This window comes from Narcine bancroftii, chromosome 5 (genome assembly GCF_036971445.1).
Source record: "Narcine bancroftii isolate sNarBan1 chromosome 5, sNarBan1.hap1, whole genome shotgun sequence".
Lineage (NCBI taxonomy): Eukaryota > Metazoa > Chordata > Chondrichthyes > Torpediniformes > Narcinidae > Narcine > Narcine bancroftii.
In genome coordinates this window covers 245,386,061-245,410,159 of record NC_091473.1, presented here as the reverse complement: position 1 = coordinate 245,410,159, position 24,099 = coordinate 245,386,061, and the positions used below count along the sequence as shown (strand labels likewise).

The window sequence follows — 24,099 nt, the reverse complement described above, 5'->3', positions numbered from 1 at the left end:
GATGAGTCACTCAGCTTATTGAAGGTAGTAATCTTACTTGTATACAATTTCTTCTAAAAGAAGACTGGGGAAGAAATCCTCCTGTCTCTCTCATTCACAAATGGGTCAGCAATGCATACAATATTATTCTCACCTTAGATGCTCATTTCAAATACATAGAACATGACAGAACTGAAAACAGGCCAGTTGGCCCTTCTAGTCTGTGCCAAGTTATTACTTTGCTTAGTTCCATTGTCCTGCACCCAGACCATTTCCCTCCATACATTCTAGAGGGATACAAATTCATTATCTGTCCAAATTTGTGTTAAAAACTAAAATTAAGCCGCATTCACCACTTCAGATGCAGCTTATTCCATACCTCCACCATTCAATGTGTAAAGAAATTTCATCTGTTCCCCCCAAACTTCTTCCCTTTCACCCTTAACCCACGTCCTATGGTTTGCATCTTACCTAACCTCAGTGGAAAAAACAGACTTGCATGTACTCATCTATACTCATCATAATTTTGTAAGCCTCTCACAAATCTCCCTTTATTCTTCTGCCCTCCAGGGAATAAAGTCCTAAATTATTCAACCTTTCCCTGTAACTCAGTTCTCAAGTCGCAGTAAAATCCTAGTAAATCTTCTCTGCACTTCTTTAATTTTTATTGACATCTTTCCTATAGTTAGGTGACCAAAACTCCACATAATACTCCAAAATTGTCCTCGGCAATGTGTTATAGAACTTTACCATAACATCCAAATTCTTACACTCCATACTTTGATTTATGAAGGCCAATGTGCCAAAACCTCTCTTTACAATCCTATTTATCTGTTGCATCACTTTCAGGGAATAACGTTTCTGTATTCCCAGTTCCCTCTGTTCTACCGCATCCCTCAGTGCCCTACCATTTACCGTGTATGTCCTACCTTGGTTTGAGCTTTCAAGATGCAACTCCTCACACGTCTGGATTAAAGTCCATTTGCCATTTTTCCAGCATGTCAGATCGCTTTCAAAGCCTTCCTCACTGTCCAATATCCTCCAATCTTTGTGTCGTCGGAAAACTTGCTGATCCAAATTACACACTATCATCTGGATCATTGATATAAATGACAAACAATGATGGACCCAGCACCAATCCTTGAGGCACACCACTAGGCACAGGCCTCCAGTCAGAGAGCCAATCATTCACTACCACTCTCAGGCTTCTCCCCTAAAGCCAATGTTTAATCCAGCTTTTTACCTCACCAGTAACACCAAGCGACTGAACCATCCTGTCTAATCTCCCATGTGGGACCTTGTCAAAGAGCTAACTAAAGTCAATGTAGACAACATCAACAGCCTTTCCTTCATCAACCTCCTTGAAAAACTCGGTAAGATTTGTAAAACACAATCTACTATGAATAAAACCATGATGACTAAACTTAATTGTTCTCTATCGAAATGCTTGTATATCCAATTTCTTAGAACATCTTCGAATAACTTGCCTATAATTTCCAGTGTTATTTTTGGAGATTTTTTTTAAAAAACAACAGGATAATATGAGCTACCCTCCAATCCTCCAGTACCTCATCTGTGTCTAATCTAAATTGCAAATGTATTTACACAACAGGAATCTTATGGCAACATATAAAATTATGATAGATGAGGTAGAGGGCAGAAAGTTGCATCCATTGGTAGGTGAAACTATAACAATGGATCTAGCCTCAAGTTTCGAGTAAGCATCAGATTTAGGTATAGAAATTGATCCACTTTGCTGGTCTGACCCATGTTGGGACAGCATGAGCAATACAATTAATGTAAGGTACAGGCTGAAGCAATGTAATTTTTTTTGCATCAGCTATACTTTACTCTGCAAAAAAAATAAATAAATTGAAATCTGAAATATGCAATATATGTCTTTGATACGGTCAAGATATAGAGACTTTCTTTGCATTCGACCTGATCATGCTCTAAGGTGAGATCCTTCTGGGAAGATTTGGGGAATCTCCTGGAACAAATTACCAGAATTTGATACCCTTAGGTGCCGGAATCATTTTTACTGGGGAAATTAGCAGATATATAAAATGAGGCTGTTGAAATATCAATTGAAATTTGTTAAGCTCGCCTTAGCGGTGGCCAGGAAATGCACAGCCATTACTTGGAAATCTGATTCCCAACTGAGTTTGACCCACTGGAAGTCAGAAATGCATAATTGTGTTCCTCTGGAGAAATTTACCTACAACCTCAGAAATTTTTACAAAATGTTTTTAAGAATTTAAGATATACGGGATTTAACCTTTATGATTCCCCTTTTCGGTCTCCAATACCACCATCTCCAATATCCCTAGCGATGTCTACATCAAGACATTTATCCCTTAAAGGAGGAAGTAAGCTTTGGATGAATCACATAATGTTTCATCTGCATGTAATTAATGCTTTTGGAAAACAGATGATTTTGTCACATTATATGGGAGAATTACATTTTTCTTTTTCCCTTTTCCTGGGTGGGGTCTTTCTCTTTTTCTTTTTACCTCTTTCCTACTTTTGAGAATCAGCACGGTGTGTAATTTTGTATTTATAAACAATAGTGCAGGATTTGATAATTTTGATAATGTGTTGATTCTTCCTTCTTTGTATATCAACATGTAGTTCGGTTCTGGTATTTTATTGTATATATCTGTAATGTTTAATTGTTTTGTCACTTCATGTTGATTGAAAATGAATTTTTTTTAATAAAGACTTTCGAGTAAGCAGGTTTAGAGCGGAGGTGAGGAAGAAAAGCCTTCTCCTGAGAGTACTGAATTTTTGGAATTCTCTGCCCAGGAAAACGGTGGAGACTTCCTTGTTCAATATATTTAAAGTGCAGAGAGATCAAAATTTGCAAAGTAGGGGAATTAAGGGTTATGGGGGAAAAGGCAGGTCGGTGGAGTCGAATCCATTCCAGGTCAGTCATAACCTTATTAAATCGCAGAGCAGACTCACCGTGCTGAAAGGCCTACTCCTGCTCCTATTTCTTATGTTCTTGCATTGATTAACTTTGTAGAAGCTAGGTTTGGAAAACAAATAACCAGGATTTTAAAAAAATCTTATTGCCAGATCTGCCTCACAAAGTTGCACTTTACCTCTCAGGTAATGGACCAAATATAACAAAGGTAAAGAACAAAGCTCCTCTCTGCCAGCTGTTATGGCTTAAAATGTCGAATCTAATTTGAACACCTCCTTGAAAACAGGCCAGTGTTAAAATGCCTTGCAAACTATTTTGCATTGCAAATATGATTCCTGGTGTGGTTGCGGTCTGTGGTGTTACAATATCATAATTAAAATCACCCTGCAAATTGTTGTGCTGAGAACACAATCAAACAAGGACAAATTGTTTCCATTCCTTTACCCTTTGTTCTAAACAATGTCACATACACCTGAAATGTTGACCCTTGTCTTGTGTTCTCGATGTTAAGGAACCAATTATCAATTTCCAATACGATCAGATTTCTTTCTGATTGCTTAATTTTCTTTGGATGAAACATCATGTCTTAACATCAGATAAAATTCTAAATTACCCTGGATATTTTCAGAGAGGCAGAATAAGAAGGTGGGACATAATTTGAAAACCTTCATTCATTAATGAGAATCAATTTTAATTCTTCAACTAGTTTCTGGCTAGTAGTCAGTTAAATTGACAGAAATATCTTTTTAAATTTAGGAATACAGCATGGTAATTGGACTTTTTGGCACATATACCCGTGCAGCCCAATTGACTTACAACCCCCAGTATGTTTCAAACAATGGGAGGAAATTGGAGCCATCCTCCCCCCCCCCCCCCCCACCCCCACCCCCACCCCAAGAGGAATCCCACACAGACATGGAGAGAATGTATAAACTCCTCACAGACAGTACAGGATTCGATCCCTGGCACTGTAAATGCTATGCTAACCGTGTTGCCCATTTGCACAGCAGGCAGGTCACACCTGGGAGGCTGGTGAAAGAGACAGTGAGAGAGCAGTGGTGCCTGAAATAGCTTGAATGTCTGATAGAATGGGCCAGGGGAGAGAACAATGCCTGAAAAAAATTATTGGACTGAATTTGGGGGTGAGGGAGAGCCCTGTATCTATATGGGGGAAGGATCGTAGCTTGAAAAAGTTGACTGAGTGAAAAGAGGGAAGGAAGAGTGTGGCAAAGATTCTGAGTGTGTTCAGGCAAATGGGCCGGTGGTCATTCAAATTAATATGCAGCTCCAATTTAATAAATTAAAATAGTCAAAGGAGAAATCTATATTTGAATTTTGAGACTTCCCCTAATGCATGCTGATATTTTTATATCTTTATATTCTGAGCCTCCTTCCTTTCACTGGTTTATGTTCACTTTTCTTTTATCAATTTTTTTTCTTGCTACCTTTCTGGAGCCAAGCAAAGTAATGAGCAACAAAACGGCTATCAAAGTTTTAGGTTTAAGTAGCCCTACCAATCTTATTTTCTCAAAATGATAAACTCTAAAACCACAATCGTCTGAGATTACTTAATTTTCAGACAATCCAGGTTTCGAACAAAGGTGCCATCTGGCAATTTATTTAAACCAAGCCTTGTTTAAATTGGCTGGCACAGTTAGCGCAACACTGTCACAGCACCAGCGATTGGGACCGGGGATTGAATCCGTGCTGTCTGTAGGGAGCTTGTACGTTCTCCCCGTATCTGCATGGATTTTCTCTGGGGGGCTCTGGTTTCCTCCCACCATTCAAAACATTCAATTGGGTGTATTCGGGCTTGTGAGCCAAAACGGCCTGTTACCATGATGTACATCTAATTTTTTTAAAATTAGAATTTCCTACATTACCACACTTGCTAATTATCTCATTGGCAGTAAAGCTTTTGGGATATTGATGTGCTACATAAATGCAGGTGATTTCTTTTCTAATTCAAGGTCTGGTGTGTTAAATGATGTAAATGATGCAACTGAATGCATAGAACATTGAGCCCATCACTGTTTCACTGATGATGCTATAGCCTTGTCCCTCCACTCAGTCCTGACCCTCCCTGAAGATGCACCAGGCTGCTGTTCCTCGACTTCAATGATAATTTCCTAGAGGTTGGTGGAGAAGCTGTCCTCACTGGGTCCCTCTCTGTAAATGGATTCTGGACTTTCTAAAGAAAATACCAGTCTGTCTGGGTCAGCAGCAGAATGTCAAGCCACATCACTCTGAGCCCTGGTGCACCTCAGGGCTGTGTGCTCAGCCCACTGCTCTTCATGCTACTAACCCACGACTGCAAAGCCAGATCCAGCTCCAATATTGTCATCATTTGCAGATGACACAACACTAATTGGCTTAATCATCAACAACGAGGTGTCGCACCACAGAAGTGGTGGAAATTCCCATGAAATGATTCAAGAGTAACAACCTGAGTCTCAATGTGGACAAAGGAGATGATCATGAACTTCAGGAGGACCAGGGTTGATCACCCGCCACTATACATTAATGGATCGGTAGTGGAGAGAGTAAAGAGAACCAAGTTCCTCAGAGTCCACTAAAAAAGTAATCTGTCCTAGACACACAACATCTCCTCACTTGTCAGGAAGGCGGAACAGTGACTGCACTTCCTGAAAAGACTAAGGCAGCCAAGGCTACTGGCTACCATCCTGTCAAAAGTCTACAGGAGTCTATCAAGAGCTTCCTGGCCGGCTGCATCAGTTTGGTATGGTTGCTTTAGAGAATTGGATTGGCAGTCATGCCACAGGACCATAAGAGTGGGAGAGAGGGTCACTGGGGTTTCCTTGGCCCCACCAATGTGATCCAATGGGATCATTGTATAAAAAGAGTTTGCAAAATTATTAAGGACCCTCCCACCCCTCACCCAGCATCTTTCAGCTACTCCCATCGGGAGTATTAGAGCCAGAATCACCAGGCTGAGAAATAGCTTCTTCACAAGTGCAGTGAGACTGCTGAACGACTGATGAACTGCTCATACAAACCCTCTGAGATTCTACTATTTATTTAACAATATTTATTTATTCTTATGTATGCATATATGTACTGCATTGGAAAGGTTTGTCTGTATGTGTATTTGCATATTTTCACATTGAGTAACAATGAATGGTGTTTCGTCCAATTGTACATACCATCAGGTGATAACAAAAGAACCTTTAAATACCAATCCAGGTACGCCCAGATAGATTTTATAAGATGAAAAAAAAAGTCCATTGGAGTTTAAATGGAGATATTTGGGGTGACATTGAATAGGAAGCAGAGTCTTGGGATTGAGATCCATTTTTTTTAAAAAGTGTGTTGAGTTGGTAAAGTTGGAAAACTAAATCAAATAGACCTTTGACTTTCTGTAAAAGGTTTTAAAAAGAGAGAAGGTACATTTGTTATTAAGAGAGACTGAGAAAGCTGTGCCACTGTTTCCCACGGCAGGGTAAATAAAGAGCCCATCATATAATGGTTACCAAAAATTTGGGCATATTAATAAATTAAATGAGATTAAAATACTCCCCGTGCCTGAGAGCAGGAATAAGAGTGTACAGGTTTTTTTTTAATTTTATACAATTTTTTTTAAGATGTGGTCTTTGGTCTGAGACAATGTTGAAGCTGAAAGCAATACAGCACATGTTTAAAAAGGAATGGGAGACAAGTAGTGGGTAAGGAAATAATTATTTCAGAAAGATGGCAAAGCTAGGAGAGCCAGTCATTCATATCCATGAAACATTGTTAGCAAGGGTGAGAAGGTCCACTGTGCATATTAAACAGGAAAGGACATAGCAAGACATTTTTGCACCCATGTCCCCCTAAAATACTGACTCTTATTTTCATTTTTAGTGCTTAAAAGCAAGAAAAGTGGCAAGGATGTCAAGATTGTGTTTCGGGTTACAAAGTTTTCTGCAACTATTATTGGTCTAATGTAGGGCCACAAATTTCTTTCTCCAAAAAAAATCTTTCTTTAGGCATCGCTGTGGAGAATGCAGAGAGGTCAAGGACAATAATAAAGATGAGAAGCAGTAAAAGTGTGGAAGAAAGGAAGGAAAAGATCGAAGTGCTTGGCAGTGAGATGAAGCTGGTCGGAAAAAGGAACTTGTGGAACAAATGACCAGGACAGTCAAATGGCCAGTTTCTGTGCTTTAAATTCTACACAGGCTGTTGAATGTGTGTTTGGCTGATGGAAATTCATGAGCTCTTCTAATTCAACTGTAATGTACTGCTGCTGTAACTTTTCCATTCTGGTTTAGCAACAGGATTCCAAGAATATTCCTTCCGAGCAATGAGATCATCTTCTTAATTCACTTTCTGCCAGCCCCGTCGTCTGTTTAGAAACAGGAAATACAACTCTCCGATATGTTTCTGAAGGTCATCCTCAATAGACAGGCATGCACACATCTTCAGCCATATTATTCAAACAGTAAGAGCAAAGCAACAGTTTGAATCAAAACAAATACAACCCTTGAACACTGAGTCAAGAGCAAATACAGTGTTTGCTTAATACAGAAAATACCCCTGATCTCCTGTAGTGTGTACATGCCCCGAAGCATTTCCTTTAGAAACTGAAGCAGAGCACCTAGTTCCCAGACTGATAAGGCACAGCTTGTAAGCTTCATAATAATACATTAAGCCTTTAAAATAACTTAAGTATTACAAAAGGGCACCCGAATTTTACCTTGCTCATTTAGCGATTAAGTGTTCACTTAACCAAGCATAATTTTACATTTATTTACTCAACAGTAAAACCAAAAACCCTTTTACTGCTTGCAGTATGCCAAGAATTTTCAATGGGAATTGTCTCTGCATTTTTTTTTACTTAATTACTGGAGAAAAATTCAAAGCTAAACCTGCAGATATAATCATGTACTGCATTTTTTCAATCATTTTCTTCAGAACCTGATAAACTTTAACTTAAAACAATGTCAAATTAGTATAACGAGTCCTTTCATGCAGGACACCCAGGGCTGAAGAGATGGGCCAAATATCAAAAGAAGGGTAAGTGGAGTGTTCAGAATGAGGGCTGAAGAGAAAGCTTTATGAATCCAAGGAGGGAAGGTAGAAAAGTAGAGGAAGGATGGACTGAGCAGTATTTAATGGAGAAGATGAATCAGGGTACAATTCTAAAAGGGATTTTGGAACAAAGTTATCTGGGGAATATGTACACATCGTTTGTGAAACTGGCTGACTATATTGAGAAAAAAAGTAAAAACACAATGCTGGAGAAACTCAGCAGGTCAAACAAGGTACTTTATATACCAAAGATAAAGATATCTAACCAATGTTTCAGGCCTCAGTCCTTCATTAAGTATGAGCAAAATGTAGACAGGTGCCTGAACAAAATGATGGGGATGGGGTGTACACACTACACCACAGGCAGGAGGTAATAGAGGGAGGGAGGGCACCTGCAGCTCCCTGGCTCGCTTGAGAAAATGATTTTCAAAAGCATGCAGAGCCATGGCTTCATACAGAGTTTATGTTCAGGAACTCATAGTCATGAAGACACAAAGCATGGAAATAGGTCCTTTGGCCCACCAAGTCCACGCTGATTATCTAACACCCATTTACACTATCCTATACTAATACTTTTTTTTAAATTGTCCGCACATTTTCAGCAACTCCTCTCATACCCTACTTCTCACCTACACATTAGAGCCGATCTACAACCTAACAAACTGCAGGCCTTGAAAATGCAGGAGGAAACCTACACAGTTATGGAGATAACATGCACAGACACTACTCCAGGTCAGGACTGAACCCAGGTCTGTGGCACTGTAAGACAGCCACCTGGCCATCCACTTTGTAGAGCATCCAGTGTGAGAGAGATGAGGTAAATTTCTTTTCTTGAATGTTGTAAATCCTGCATGAAGTACTGGATAATAGACCTGATTAAATTTAGACATGCAGCATGGTAACAGGCCCTTTCGGCCCATGAGCCCGTGACATCCTACAAGCCCTGATACGTTTTGAACGATGGGAAGAAATCGAAGCCCCTGGGGAAAACCCGCGCCAACATGGATAGAACGTACAAACTTCTCACAGACAGCATTGGATTCGAACTCTGGTCCCAATTGCTGACACTGTAACATCAATGCACTAACCACTGTCCTTACTGTGCCACTTCTAAGGTTGAAGTCAGTGGAATAAAAGGTCATGCCCATGAAATAAAAGAGATTCCAGAAACATCAGGCAAGTAGGAGTAAACAAGAATTTTTTTGGACTGGTGGGAACTCCATTCTTGGAGTTGATAATGGGACAACTGCTTTTCTCCATGTATATTAATGACTCAGACTTGGGTGAACAAAATAAAACTTGCTAGACTGAAGATGACACAAACCTGCAGATGTAGATGTTGAAAAGATATAAACAGATAGGTAGCACATTAAAGTTAATCTTAAGAGTAAAGAAGTGTTGATGAGACTCTATGGGGCACTGGTGAGACCTAATTTGGAGAAGTGTGTGCAGTTTTGGGCCCCTCATCTTAGAAGGGATGTAATGATGTTGGAGGGAATAAAGAGAAGATTTACCAGGATGATTTTTGGAATGCGAGGGCTAACATATGAGGAAAGTTTGACTCTTGCACTGTATTCATTGGAGTATAGAAGAATGAGCGGGGATCTCATAGAAATATTTTGAATGCTGGAAGGACTGGACAGAGCAGATGTAAATAAGATGTTTCCCTTGGTGGATGAGTCCAAGACAAATGGGCGCAGTCTTAGACTGAGAAGGTACCCATTTAAAACAGAGATGAGGAGAAATCTCTTTAGCCAGAGGGTCATGGATTTGTGGAATTCGTTGCCACATACAGCTGTGGACGCCTGATCATTGGGGGAGTTTAAGGGAGAGATTGATAGGTATCTAATTAGTCAGGGTATCAAGGGATATGGGGAAAAGGCTAGAATTTGAAACTGGATGTGAGAACAATTTAGCTCAGGGTGGATTTAAGGAGAAGACCCAATGGGCCGAATGGCCTGCTTCTATTCCTTTATCTTGTGATCTTGTGAACTGGATAAGTATCGAAAGGTCAGATTTTCAGGGCTATGAGGACAAGGTGAGAACGTAGAACCAGCTGGTTTGCTTTTAATAGAGCTAATAAAGACGATGGATGAAAGAACCTCCTTCCCTATTCATTTATTTTCCAGTCAATTAATTACTTTTGGTATTCTCTGGTAAACTAGGTAAACAATTTGCACAGAGCACAAGCTCACAAACAGCAAAAAGATGAATGACCAGAGTATATACATGACATCACATATAACCCTGAGATTCTTTTTCCTGTGGGCAAGGTAGAATTATCACTTATTGGTAGTGCAAAAAAAAACTGTACTCGACATACACGTGTAAACAAACTGTGCAATAGAGGAAATAAAAGCAATAAAATGCAAAAGTAAGAGTCCTTAAATGTTCCAGATTGAGTTCATGGTTGAAATCTGAAATTAAAACAGGATGCTGGGAATCTGGAATAAAAAGAGAAAATGTTGAAAGTCATCAGCCAGTCAGATAGCATCTAGAGAGCAGGGAGAAAAAATTGCATTTCAGGTCAATGAACAGATAATCGACCCAAAATATCACTTCAATTTCTCTCTCCCTGATGCGACATTTATTTATAATGTTTGTACTTTCATTTGTTTGCATGTAGATGCCAGTAGACTCACACCACCAGGTTCAGGAACAGCTGCTACGCCTCCACTCTTAGACACCTCAACCATGAACTCAATCTGGAACATTTAAGGACTCTTACTTTTGCATTTTATTGCTTTTATTTCCTCTATTGAACAGTTTGTTTACATGTGTATGTCGAGTAGTTTTTTTTTTGCACTACCAATAAGTGATAATTCTACCTTGCCCACAGGAAAAAGAATCTCAGGGTTATATGTGATGTCATGTATATACTCTGACAATAAATCTGAAATCTATTTGTTAAGGGTTTTTAAAGGTACCTGTCCTTTATAAAATCCATTCATATTGTTTTTGATTCACTAATACACCAGACTGAAACACAACTTCATTTGATAGCTGGACACCCTCAAAACTGCACTCTTTCTTCCTTTTTTTGGGCCAAACAACTTTTTTCTTGCTAGTGGGTTTAGGTTTTCCTTTTTTATAAAAAAATATCAATACAATGTTATCTGTTTGATTAAAACATGTGGTACCTTGGATGAAATGATATGATTTAAGTGTAATTTATCGTTTTGACTTGTAACATATATCCATTCGTACTCTGTACTTTTGGATGTGAAATTTCAATGTTAATAAAAATATTGAATATGAAAAAAAAACTACTCGGAATGCGGGCCTTGATCACATGCTGAGTCCTGAGTCAAAGAATGAGGAAACAATGAGATTTTGCACACGAGAACATTGGTTATAGGATCCCAATTAAAATGTAGTTTGCGGAGAATAGAAGCAGCTCAGGAAATGTCGGTAAATTAAAATGTGAAATGAGAAAGGTATGAATCAGTTTCAGGAGATTTGAGGTTAAGTGAAGCACAGGCAGAGAAAGAACATATTAACATTTTACTACTTTATTAAAATGACTCTTACTTAAAACTCTATTCTGCTAAATTAGAGAGAAAAGCAACCGTTTTCATCAAGGTATAAAAGGTTAAATCATAAAACATACATGGCAATAACTCTCGATCTGCTGTTTCTGTGCAGCTGGGATATGGATAGAAAAGATGACCTTTCTCCAAGGGATAAGGAATCATTCGAAAAGCTGAAAGTAGAAGAGTAACAAAGATAAGATGCACAGTATTCGGTATAATAAACCACAGATGTTACAGCAATGCCACAATCTCCAGCGCAAATGTTTTTCTTCCTGTGAGATTCTGGGTTTCTGAGTGTTAGCGATCAGAGTGAAAAAAGGGTCTGGTTTTACAGGCCTGACCCTCAGATGAGGTAAACTTGATATATGCCATGTGTGTTTATGGATAATTAAGCATACACTATCTACACAATTTGATGTAATCAAAGAACCAATCACAAAATCAAAGTCAGTTATTGCAAACAATAATTTTGATCTTTGTTCATGTTATCCTTTAATCTTATCAAGAAACAGCTATGTACACTAATGTAGAGCAGTAAGATTTACCTAAAAGCAAAGTTTATCCAGCCTCGATGATATTTTCAACTTCAACTATCTTCAAGATTTCAACATCCCACTAAACAGCTGATTGAAGAGACCACCACAGGCAAACATGGAAGGAAAAGCAATGTGTTCAGCCAACTATCTTGGAATGGACAGATTGGGGCGATATCCGTTTCTCCCCCTCGGACATAAGTGGTATCTTGGAACCCAGTGGAACTTTGTGAAGGAGAAAGCCAACTAGAGGAAGATGTGCGGTTAGAATTGGAATGGAGGAAGAGAGGAGGGACTTCAATGAAATACGAGCAAATTCTTTCGCCGGAGTGGTGCCACAATTTGTTGCCACAGGCAGTTGTGGAAGCTAGGTCATTGGGTGTATTTAAGGCACAGATTGATAGCTACCTGAATAGTCAGGGTATCAAAGGTTATGGGGCAAGGGAGTGGGATAAGTGGGAGAATGGACAGAGCAGATTCAACAGGCTTAATAGCCTATTCTGCTCCTATATCTTATGGTAATAAAGGCTGGAAAGGAAGGATGTGAGAAAATATGGGTGTCAAATAGACAATCCTGTACTTTTATTCTCAAGAATAGCTTTCCAATTTAATAACTAATTGGATATAATCCACTCTTTAATTACCACACACAGATCCAGTTCCAAAAGTTTACATGCAGATCAGATTGTCTAAACGTTACGTGGTCAACAAAGTTAAAAATAATATACTGACATGGATTGAGAATTGATTATTAGTAGAAAGAAAGACCAAGAATAAAAGGATCTCTTTTACGTTGGTAGGCTGAGACTAATGAAGGTTTGCTGCATGTGGAAAAAAAGCCCCAGCCCCAGCTATTCACAATCCAGATCAATGAGGTGGCTGAGGGAACAAATGTCATTTCCAAACTTCTGGAAGATACAAAACCAGGTAGGATGGAGAATAGGGATGAAGATGTAAAGAGGGTTCAAGGGGATATAGACAGGCCAAATAAGTGAGTGGACAAGATCATGATTGAAGTAATTTATGTGAAAAAATGTGAAAATATTCATGATGGTAAATAACAGAAAGGAAAAGTTTGTAAAAATTATGAGAGATTCGGTGACGTTAATGAGTGCAGGGTCCAAGGATCCTGATACACAAGTCACTGGAAGACAACAGCAAAGGCCTCTCAGCCCAACTTGTCCATACTAACTAGTCCCATTTGCCTGTGTTCAACACATATCCCTCTCAACCTTTCCTATCCATTAAGAGCAATGTAGTTGAGGCAAACAATTAAAAAGGCAAATTGTAAGGTACATTTTGAGAAGATTGATATAAAGATGTCTTCTTGCAGCTTTGGTCTCCATACCTTAAACAAAAGGATATTCCAAGCATAGATGGAGAGAAGCAAAGATTCATTTAAACAGGTTTAGTGGCTGGCAGGTTTGTTTTTCCAAAGTGAGGTGAAGTAAACTAGACTTGTATCCTCTGGATTTAAAAGAATTGAAACTTACAAAATTCTTACAGGTTGGAGGAGAGAGAATGTTTTCTCTGCCAAGGAGCCTTGAACTGGGGTTAAAGACTCAGAATAAGGGGTAGGTCATTTAGGACTGAAATGAGAAACAATTTCTAAACACAAAGGGTGGTGAACTCGTGGAATTTTCTATCCTCAAGGGCTTTGGGGGCTCATTAATTCTGTTCATACCAAATGAAGATTTGATAGATTTCTGGATATTAAGGGGGCAGTGCAAGAAAATGGCACTGAGGTAAATGGTCTGCCATGGTCTAATTGAACAGAATAGGTTTGAAAGGCCAAATAGCTATCATTTGCTCCTATTTCTTGGATTTTTACATGTATATTCTGATCAATCCTGCGCACAGGTTAATTTGTTTGGAATACTAAGAAGGAACCAAAAGGGGTGATTTGGATATCACTGTGGACTGTTGTAAATCATCCCAACCTATGGGTTGCAACAATAACTATGGCCTGTCTTGTCATGTTGCTCTGTCATACCCACTGGCAGACCGACTTTTCCCTTCCTGTGGCAGACATATGGACATATTGAGCATAACCAATGCTGGGAACAAACGCCTAAACATTGATATTATTAGAGATTCCTGACTTCACCCTCTCCTGAAGACAGTGGACAACCCCAAATACATTAAGCACAGAACAACGACGTGGTGGCCACCTGCACCACAGTCCGAAGATACGAGACATAGATGCTGGAATCAGGACCATTAAGAAAAACACAACTGCTGGTAGAACTCAGTGGGCCAGGCAACACGTGTGGGGGTTAGTACTAATCCAGGGCCTAGACCTAATATGGCAACAACAACTTCCGCTCTGCAAATTCTGAGTCCTTCCAGCAGACTGCATTTTGCTTGGAATAGAATATGCTAGATGATCCAACCTGCACTCTGGCCATGAATCTCACAAGATGAAACCCATCATATCTACTGCAGAGGCATTCCATTTCTGCACTTGGCATCTCTGATGACTGACTGTAGTAAATCTCAGAGGCAGGAATAAAAATATTAATGAAGTGAATTCCAAACCATGGGGTTTGCTGGCTGGAGGGGCTGACCCCACTGACAGGAGAAAGGGCAAAATAAATGTATTAAAGCTCAGAAAGAGGATGGGGAAAGGATCACAAACACCTATTCGATTGTAGAAATCAGAAAGACAAAATTATAGATGGAGATATATTCACAATGATGAAACTATGTTGTCGTTCCAAATCATAAAACAATACGAGAGATCTCTTTAAGATGATGACAACTGATTGACTTATATCATCTCTGTTAAAGACTGGTTTACTTAGAAAGTACTAGGCCCTTTCAAATTGCCTTGTAAAATGGGTTTAACCAGACCATTTACTAGGTTGAAGACCCAGGGCTATTTGAAAGGGTCGAACTAGGCAAGACCAGTCAAAATCTACCTGGATCCCAGACCTACCTCGGAGGTGGTCGGGGAACCCAGTAAAACCAACCTCGGTGTCCTCCTCTGCCAATTTGAAAGGGGAAATGTCTCACCTGGCTAGTCTGAAACTTTAAGCAGAAAGAACAAAGGGATCAGGGGATTCCCTGTGGCTGCGTGAAGTGTCACTCACCAAGTCATCGCAGGGGCGGGATCCTCCTTAAATTGCTGGGTTGGCGATTTAACAAGTAGTCTAGGTTGCTATTTGAAAGGTGCAGGAGGCATGTGTGGCCCAGTATTATCACTCAGGTCCTAGGAGGGCTGCAATTTGAAAGTGCCTATTAACTGACATGTGCAAGTCAGTATGGAGAAAAAAGGAGGCTCTCTGAGGCAGGGAGAGAAGAGATGAAGCAATGTATCCTCGTCCATTGCTGTTGCAGGCTGAGAGGACAGCCCTTTATGATTGGATGGGGAGGAGAGGAGGGAAGAAGAAATCCAGAATATATAGGAGTTACAATAAAGAATAAAAAAATGATAGCAACCAAGAATCAAACATTTCCTTCACAATCTTGAGACCCCAGTAAAACTCAGTTTCTATGTTAAATCTCATAATATTATTACAAAGTTTATGGTTTTTGTCATGGAGGAAAAATGGATCTACATTTCATGGATTGGTCAAAATGTACAAATATATCCTTCTTCCTTGCAACATGTACAAATTCCAACAAATTCATCTAACAAATGCATTCCACATACAATGCATCTGTTAGCACATACTAAAAACACCCCAATAAAACTAATCCATTCTAAAGAAATCCCTCGGAGTTTTTTTTTACAGCTGTTGATTATCAGTCATTAGGATTAAGAAGCAAAAGGCATTGAAATTTACATTCTAAAAATAAAGTCTCCCCATCCTCCAAAACAACCATCCACTCACCCATCACCCATCCAGCTAAAATTACCTTCAATCAAGGTTTTGAGGCCCATGTTTACAGTGCCCTTGGGCTTTGTGTACAGGAAGGAAATAGAAATGTGGAGAAGAATGGATAGGTACTGATGCGGCTGCCTGAGCAACAGTGATTTATGATTCTTTGTTTATAAGAAAGAGGATAAGGTGAATACTAGCAACGAGGATATAAAAAAAAGAACAGGTATTATATCATCACAGCCCTCTCCCTCCTCTAAAGGCTATTTTAGATGTTTTAAGTGTTTAATATAATATTTGTTCATTTGGTATTTCTATTTCCAAATCCATTCCCTCTCCGATAACCCTAACAGAGGTTGAAAAAACAAGTGGAACAAGATCTAATTTCATTCTCAATGGCGGTGGTCTTCTCAGTCCCCAGACCAATGATTACCCTTCCATCACCATTGCTCAAGTAGCTTATTTGCTCATTTCTCTATGCCAGGAATCTAGATCTACTCAAGCTAACTAATGAGCTTCCAACATTACCATATTCCAACAGAAACTTCTCTTCAAAAGCGTCACCTTGCTGGCCAAGTGCGTGGAGACATCCCAGGTGATAAAATACTTCTCGTCGATGTATTTACTTTCTTCTTTAATTCTGGTTCTCTGCACCTAACCAAGTCTATGTAATGCATCTTATGGAAGTACTCGATAAAAAAGGTACTGAAAGTTCCCAGTGAGCTGACCAAAAACTGAATTTTTTCACTCCTGCTTCTGGGATGTGCAAAAATGACTGCCAAGCTTGTCTATAGAATAATAGTTAATGGACTTTGATATGGGTAATTCATACAATGCTTTAACATTGTAACATACCAGGAAAAATGCTCCATTTTTAAAAATTATTTTCTTCCACACAACAATTAATCAGAACACTTTAAGGTGCTGAAAATGCTTTTTTGATTGAATGATCTTTCTGAGAAGTAATTGATGAGATTGTTGTCCAGCGAATCTTTATTTCATACCAGATTATCTTTTATTATTTCTTAGTAAAATCACAAAGCTGGTCAAACAATGTACTGTATGTGGCAAAGCTAAGATACATAACCAACGGTTCAGACTTGAGCCCTTCACCAAGATATGGAAAAATATCAGCAGGCGCCTGAACATAATTTGTTTTGGGGGAGGGGGCAGAGGGAGGAGCACAGGCACCAAGGCAGGTTCGGGAGCCTGCCAACATTTTTCCATACCTTGAGAAAAGGCTCAAACCCGAAATGTTGATTATGTTTCTTTATCTTTGCTACATAAAGTCCACTGTTTGACCAGCTGAGTTTCTCCAGCGTCCGTGTTTTTAATTCAACCACGGTGTCTACAGACTTTCATGTTTTACTACTTATTTTTTGTATCCTTCACTGATAAGGATGGAAATTACAAAAGAGATGTCCTGATAACGTCTCACTTCAGAAGATTGAGACAAATTCAGGTAAGGATAGCAGATTTTTTTTCCTAATGGATGGGTGCTGCATCAATTTAAAAAAAAACATTCATGGTGAATGTTACAACACCAGCTTCTGGATTTCATTGCTGTTGAATGATTTTAAATTCATCGAGTGATACTCTGGACCTCTGCATTACTGTGCAGTTACTAATTCAATTACATGAGCCCCTTTCACACTTGCAAGTGGTCCCAGGAATTAACGGCCAATCAGCCTAAAAAGGGTCTAGTGTGGAATGAAAATCTTCTCGACCGCGGCATGGGATGACGTCATCTCACGCTGGGGACGGACTACCTCGACCTCTAGTACAATCCCCAATATTTACACACACCGGTGTTGCAATCAGGCAAGTGTAGAATGGGCAATTGCATTCTAGGACAGAAATGACCCTCATCTTTGTGTGAATGCAGGAACGTGAAGGAAGATTAAAAATTACGGTATAAACTTTGCCATGGAAAAGTTCCAGTAGGGGAGAGAGAGAAAGAGCAAAGTGCTAGCAATAAATAGCAATAGAGGACAATTTATAAACAGTGTAGGAAAGTTGGTGGCGCTATCACTCACAATTTATAAAGACCATGGGAAAACGTGATGGCGGGCCTGCCCTCCCAGAATTCTGTGCAGCAGAGAAACCCTTCCATGAGTGCCCTTTCTCAGCTGCATGGAATTCTGGGAGGGCAGGTCTGCTATTGCTTTTACCCACGGTCTTTATAAACAGTGAGCAATAGCGCTACCTACTTTCCCACGCTGTTTAAAAATTGTCCACTATTGCTATTTATTGCTCGCACTTCCCCATGGCCCCTTATAAAGGTTTATCTAGGTCAGCACGACAACAGGGGCTGAAGGGCTCATACTGTGCTGTACATAAAACTTAATTATGTTATAATTAGGACTGATTAATTTTGATTAAATAGAAGATTGATCAGGATTTAGGGCAGGTCCATCATCATTCACTGGTAGCAGGTAGAACAGTCCTAACCCCGGGGATTGTTCCTTGCAAGTGTGAGCGCATGCAGTGTCCCAGTTAAGAATGGTCAAGTGTGAACAGTAAAAATTCCATTTCTATCCCAGGACGCTGAACGGCTGATTTAGTGGGATGCAAGCGCGAAAGGACCTATAAACACTTCATTCCGTTTTTTCACTCCTGATTACAGGCTATCAGTCCCAATGGCAGTCTATTCAGCAGTATATAATTCAGAGGAATATATAATCCTCACTCTGCCAAAGCAATGGGGAGCATTTGCTCGGATATCCAAGAGTTCAAAAGGCAAGACGAGATCAAAACCTTCTCTTCAAGCACAGGATATTTGTCTGCAAATGCCTCGCATCAGTTCTCTCCCTTCAGAAATTGGGTCACTTCTCTGTGTAACAGTATCCAATCAATTATGACATCAGATTCTGCATGTTCAAACTACATCAGAAAAAAAATGTTTAGTAAACCAAATAAAGGAAAGTGATCACTGATCCTGATTGTCAAAAAACCCAACCTGCTTCAGCGGTGACTGGGGAAAAGAAGATGTAATCCTGTGGGTACTACTCTGAGTAACTACTCTTACATTCTTTCAAGTGGATGAACAATAACTATTAGTCTTGCCTTGTTATAAATATTCCAAAATTAATGAAAGAAAAATCCTCAACTGAAAGCCTCAAGTTTGAGTCAACCAACCATTTCATGACATGCACTAGTGAAGTGGTTACGTTCTCAGTTTCCAGTTATTTACTGACGTATGGTAGTTTCTGACTACTGTAGTTCAGCTGGGAATACTTGGGGTCTTACAAGCATACCTCACTTTCCTTATTAAACACCATCTACTCCTTGAATATTAAAAACACCCATTTCTTTATTCAGAATAAACTGGGTTAATTCATTGTATAAAGTATGTTTATTTCAGCAACAATTGAGATTGAAATATTTAAATAAAAAAGTGGAAAGGTGCACATCCTTCTCTATTACTAAAGCAACTGCAAACTGCATTTGGGAACCGAGAAATAAATGTTCAAATGATCATCCTTTCATTGTACTCACCTCTGCATAGTATGCTCCACTATGGTCAATTAATCTAAAAGCACCTACACAATTACAAGTAATAGCACAAATGTAATGGTAGTGAAGAAATGCAAAATTCCCTTCTAGAGATTTTAACCCTGACAAGTGAAATGTATGGAAGTTCCCTGCAGTTGAATCTTGTTCCATGTCCAGTCTTAGAAAAGATGTACATGATAACCTATGAGAAAGCTCCAAATCAGCTCCTATGGTAAATAATGGGTCAGCTAAGATATGAACCCAAGAGATTGGAAGAGGCTCAGTCTTTAGAAGTGAGATGGAGTGGGGGGGGGGGGGGGGGGGGGCGGGGGGCAGGGTGCTGTGTAGAGGAGAGAGGTGTGAGGGGCAAGACACCAAGAGAATTTTATTCTCATTAAAAATATAGAAGTTGCAACTGGGTGACTAGTTTGCTGAGCACTTGCAATCTGTCCTTTGATCCAGGATGGAACCCTGGTTGCCAGCTATTTTAATTCCCCTCACCGTTCCCATACAGACATTGTTGGGGTGAGGTCAACCGTAAACTTGAGGAACAATATATCATATTCCACCTGGGCAGACTAAAACTCAACTGCATGTATATAGATTTTTCCACTTTTAGGTATCCCAGCACTTGTTAAGCTAATTATCGGACCTTCCCATTTTAGCCTCCTGACCCAAAATGCTGTCTATTTCTCTCCACAGATGCTGCCTCAGTCCCTTCAGCTTCCCAGTGTTTGCGATCAGTTTCAATAACCCCAACACCTTCAATTCCAAGCTCAATAAAAATAGCAATCGCAGCTCCACAGGCAAATTGCTTTTCATATATATTACAGTTAAAATGTCAACAGTCAGAAAGGCTGGAACCTGGGTGAACTTCTAGCTTACTTTTTTTTAAATAACCAAAAGGCCTCAAGAAGTCTTAATCAACATTATCTCCTGATGAACCAATCTCCAAGGAAAGAATCACTTGCCGGAAAAGTCACATCAGTCAGGTTTAAAAAGCAGAGAAATTCAATTAACCTTCATTACAAAAACTGCATGTGTTTTGTAGTGCTTAGACGAACCAATTAAATAAGATCACTTGAAAATCACACTGAATTAGTTTTGGCACAAACAGTAAAAGGATACTTACTCCCTTCCCACGTGCAGTGTAATAGGTTAAGGGCCCCTTCCACTCTCTTCCAATGCTGAAGATGAAAGAAAGCATATGCTATTGCTTCGCTGTCTCCTCGCTTTAGAATATGTTCCGGTGGCAAAATTAAACTTTTCATTTCTAGTAAATACTGGGGAAAATAAAGGCAAAGTTGATCATAGATATATAAAATAACAAAGAAGTCATATCAAACTGTAACCTATCATCACAAACTGTAATACAGTAAAACTCTGATTATCCAAAATCCTGTTATCCAAAAAAAATTTTAGACTCTGAAGCGACGTCTGTTCAGCTCTGAAAAATCAGATATCCTCATTTATCTGAAAATTTTCGAAGCTGAATTACTATTTTGTTCAGGTTGGGGTTTTTTTTTGGTGAGAATTAAACATTATCTCCAGCTTTAAAAGCCTTCTCTTGTTGTTTGTTGTCATTTAAACACTGTTACAAGTGATTTGCTGTTGCGACTGGGCTGTTTTTAAAAAAATGACAAGTTATCCGGAAAAAAATCATTTATCCGACGTAGGCCCGGTCCCAACCATTTTGGATAATCGGAGTTGTACTGTAATTGAATTCATTAAAATAGAAGGAACTACTTTCATTCTTTCCTTTGAATAAAATTTTTTTAAAAATCAAAACTTTTCACTAAGTATTGGAGTGGTTCTAGCTCCTACCGCAAATGAACACATCCTTAATAAAGAGTTACATACAAATTACTGAATTTCATTTCGAGCAAGAACTTCAAGATTGACAAACTACAATTTTAAAAGCTGTTATGCACAGCTTGTTTAGGGCAAGGATTCTTAAAATTAAAATTTAAGATGGTGTAAAAATCAATGTGACACTTGCACAAGACACAATTAAGATTTCAGCACGGAATGGTATTACGTTTGCCAGTCTCATATGTTGCAGCAGTTCATTTCCAGCTTTTCAATTTCTATCACAAAAGTGTTTACTGCTGCAGTCCACTTTCCTACAACAAGTGTATTTCATTGGAAAATTATCCCAAATTCACCCCCTTGTACCCAATACTTCTTGATATCATACTCTAAAAAAAGCTTATCGCTCCAGTTGTAACTTTTTAGCCTCTCTCCCCCTCTCCCCCCTTTTTTCCCCTCTCTACCCTTCTCTTCCCAACACCACTAGCCGCAGTCATCCAACCCCAACCCTCCCCCACTTGGCTCCATTGCCAATTACCCCCCCCATCTGTTTCTCCTTACAACTGCCAGCCGACCTCACCCCTTCTTCTCATCACTTTGTTCTGGCTATATGCACTGAGTGAAACAAAATAGGCTGCAGATGCTGTGATTGTAGTAAACACACTGATCATAGATATATAAAATAACAAAGAAGTCATATCAAACTGTAACCTATCATCGCAAACTGTAATACAGTAAAACTCTGATTATCCAAAATCCTCAGTTATCCAAAAAAATTTTTGGACTCGGAAGCGACGTCTGTTCAGCTCCGAAAAATCAGATATCCTCATTTATCTGAACATTTTCAGCATCTGTAGAAAAGACCAGCTCAGTTCCTCCACCATTTCAGTGTGTTTATTGGCTATATGCACTCTACATTCTGAGCCCTGATGTAGGATTTTGACCAGGAACATTGACCATTTCTTTGCCTCCATAGATACTTCGTGGCCCAGCAAGTCACTTCATCAGTTTGCTTTCTCCACGATCTTTACCTCACACTCTTTAAGTAACATATGTCACTAACTTCCAAGGAATTGCTCTGCCTTTCACAAGCCCCTTTCACACATGCATCCCAGTAAATCGGCCATTCAGTGTCCTGGAATAGGAGTGGGGGTTTGGCCTTTCACACTAAACCACTCCTAATTGGGACACTGACTGCTTTCACACTTGCAAGGGTTTATCCCTGGCGTTTGGTCTCTTCTACCTTTAATAGGAAGTGCCTGCAATGCAATTGCCCATTTCACACTTGCCCGATTTCAATGCCAGCGCCTGCAGACGCCAGGGCTTGTACTAGTGGTCGAGGCCAACAATCCCCAGAGTGAGGTGACGCCATTTGATGTCAGTGTCAAGATGATGCAAAATTCCAAACGTTTAGGATGGCATTACTCTTTTGACAAAATAACATTGCATAACTATTCTAATGATAAAATCCTGCAGGAATTATGGGCAAGGGTGGCCAAGTGCAGCTAAACAGAAGGTCCACATCAGGGAAAAAAAGGCATGTATATTCTTGCAGTATTTTCATCAATCCAGTCAACTCAAAACAATTTGCATCCAATGAAGTACCTTCAATGCATGTGCTAATTTATGTATTTTCACTCATATAATGCGCATGTGCATATAACACGCAGAAAATCATAAATTGTGTAAAATTATTTTCGTATAACGCACACGCACATACTGCGCAGGTGCAGTATTCTAAACTCTGCATGGCCAAAGCAATTTACATAAATGGGACAGAGATAAAGCACATACCAAAATCTGCCACAGTTTATCTCCCGCAATTAACATATAATCAACTTCCCCCAGAGGTATCAATCGCCCATTATGTAGATGATATCCTGCTGCAACACCATTAACAAGTTTGGAGAGGAATCAATTAAATAGATTAAGGACAGGCTTCAGAATTAGGTGGGATTTTAATTCTAATGTTGTCTCACATAAGAGGCACTTGATATGTTAGTCTCCTCTCTCAGGGACGGGTCTGGGCAATTCTGGCAGTGCCTTAGCCAGAATGTTCTGTTTATAAGAATAGCATGCCATTCAGTACAAAGAGATATTCCCAAAATCAAAATCTCCTAAGGCCTCTATAATTGTGCATGTTCTTTCATTGGCACTATTCTCATGTTCGCTATAATATTCCCACGCTCGCTATAAATTGCTGGTGCATCTTTCCCACGGCAGCTATAAATTGTGCACACTTTTAAAGTGTAAAAATATTATTGTATAGTGCACAAACGCATATAACATACAGGTGGTGCCTGGTTTGAAAAATATGTATGTAAATATTCTGACAATGCACTGAAAGTATTTGTCTGGATTATACTCTTGTGTCCGCTTGGTTCAAGTCATCTAACTTAGAGCTGAGGAGAACAAATGTCTTACTTTTATAATTGTGTATCAAGTTTCAGATTACAAGCTAGGACATTGGTCTGCCTTGGAGATTGCTTGCAATGGCAAAATTTGGAAATCTGGAGATTAAAAAAAAGTTGTGATGCCAAACTGATGGCTGAACAGCTATGTTTAATTGAATGCTGTATCACCTAGAGTTTGACATTGCAATTAAAACTGTAATAGGTGCAACGTGTTATCTGGTAGGGTGCTTGCTACTGAACGTTTAAAGTCCTGATCAATTTTTATTTGATTTCTGAATTGCAGTTATTGAATCTACACTGCAGAAATACGTAATTGGTTCCAACCAATTGTCAATTTTCATTTTCCATTCTTCTCCCCATCTAATTACCTTTCTACTCTATCCTGTTTTCCTGTTGTCTATTGTTAACTGTACGCATCATCTTTTGATTTAATTACGGGAGTAAAACTCGAAATCAGATACTCTGATTGAAGTATAAACACAATACTCCGTTCTCCCTCTCTTCCCCATCCCTCTCTCTTCTTTCCTCCAGCTCTCCACCCTTCCCTCTCCATTCACA

General features: G+C 39.3%; 1 pseudogene; it reads right to left on the bottom strand.

Annotated features, from left to right (window-relative positions):
* LOC138765136 (suppressor of tumorigenicity 7 protein homolog) overlaps positions 1 to 24,099 on the bottom strand; it is a 128,531-nt pseudogene that overhangs the window by 14,970 nt on the left and 89,462 nt on the right.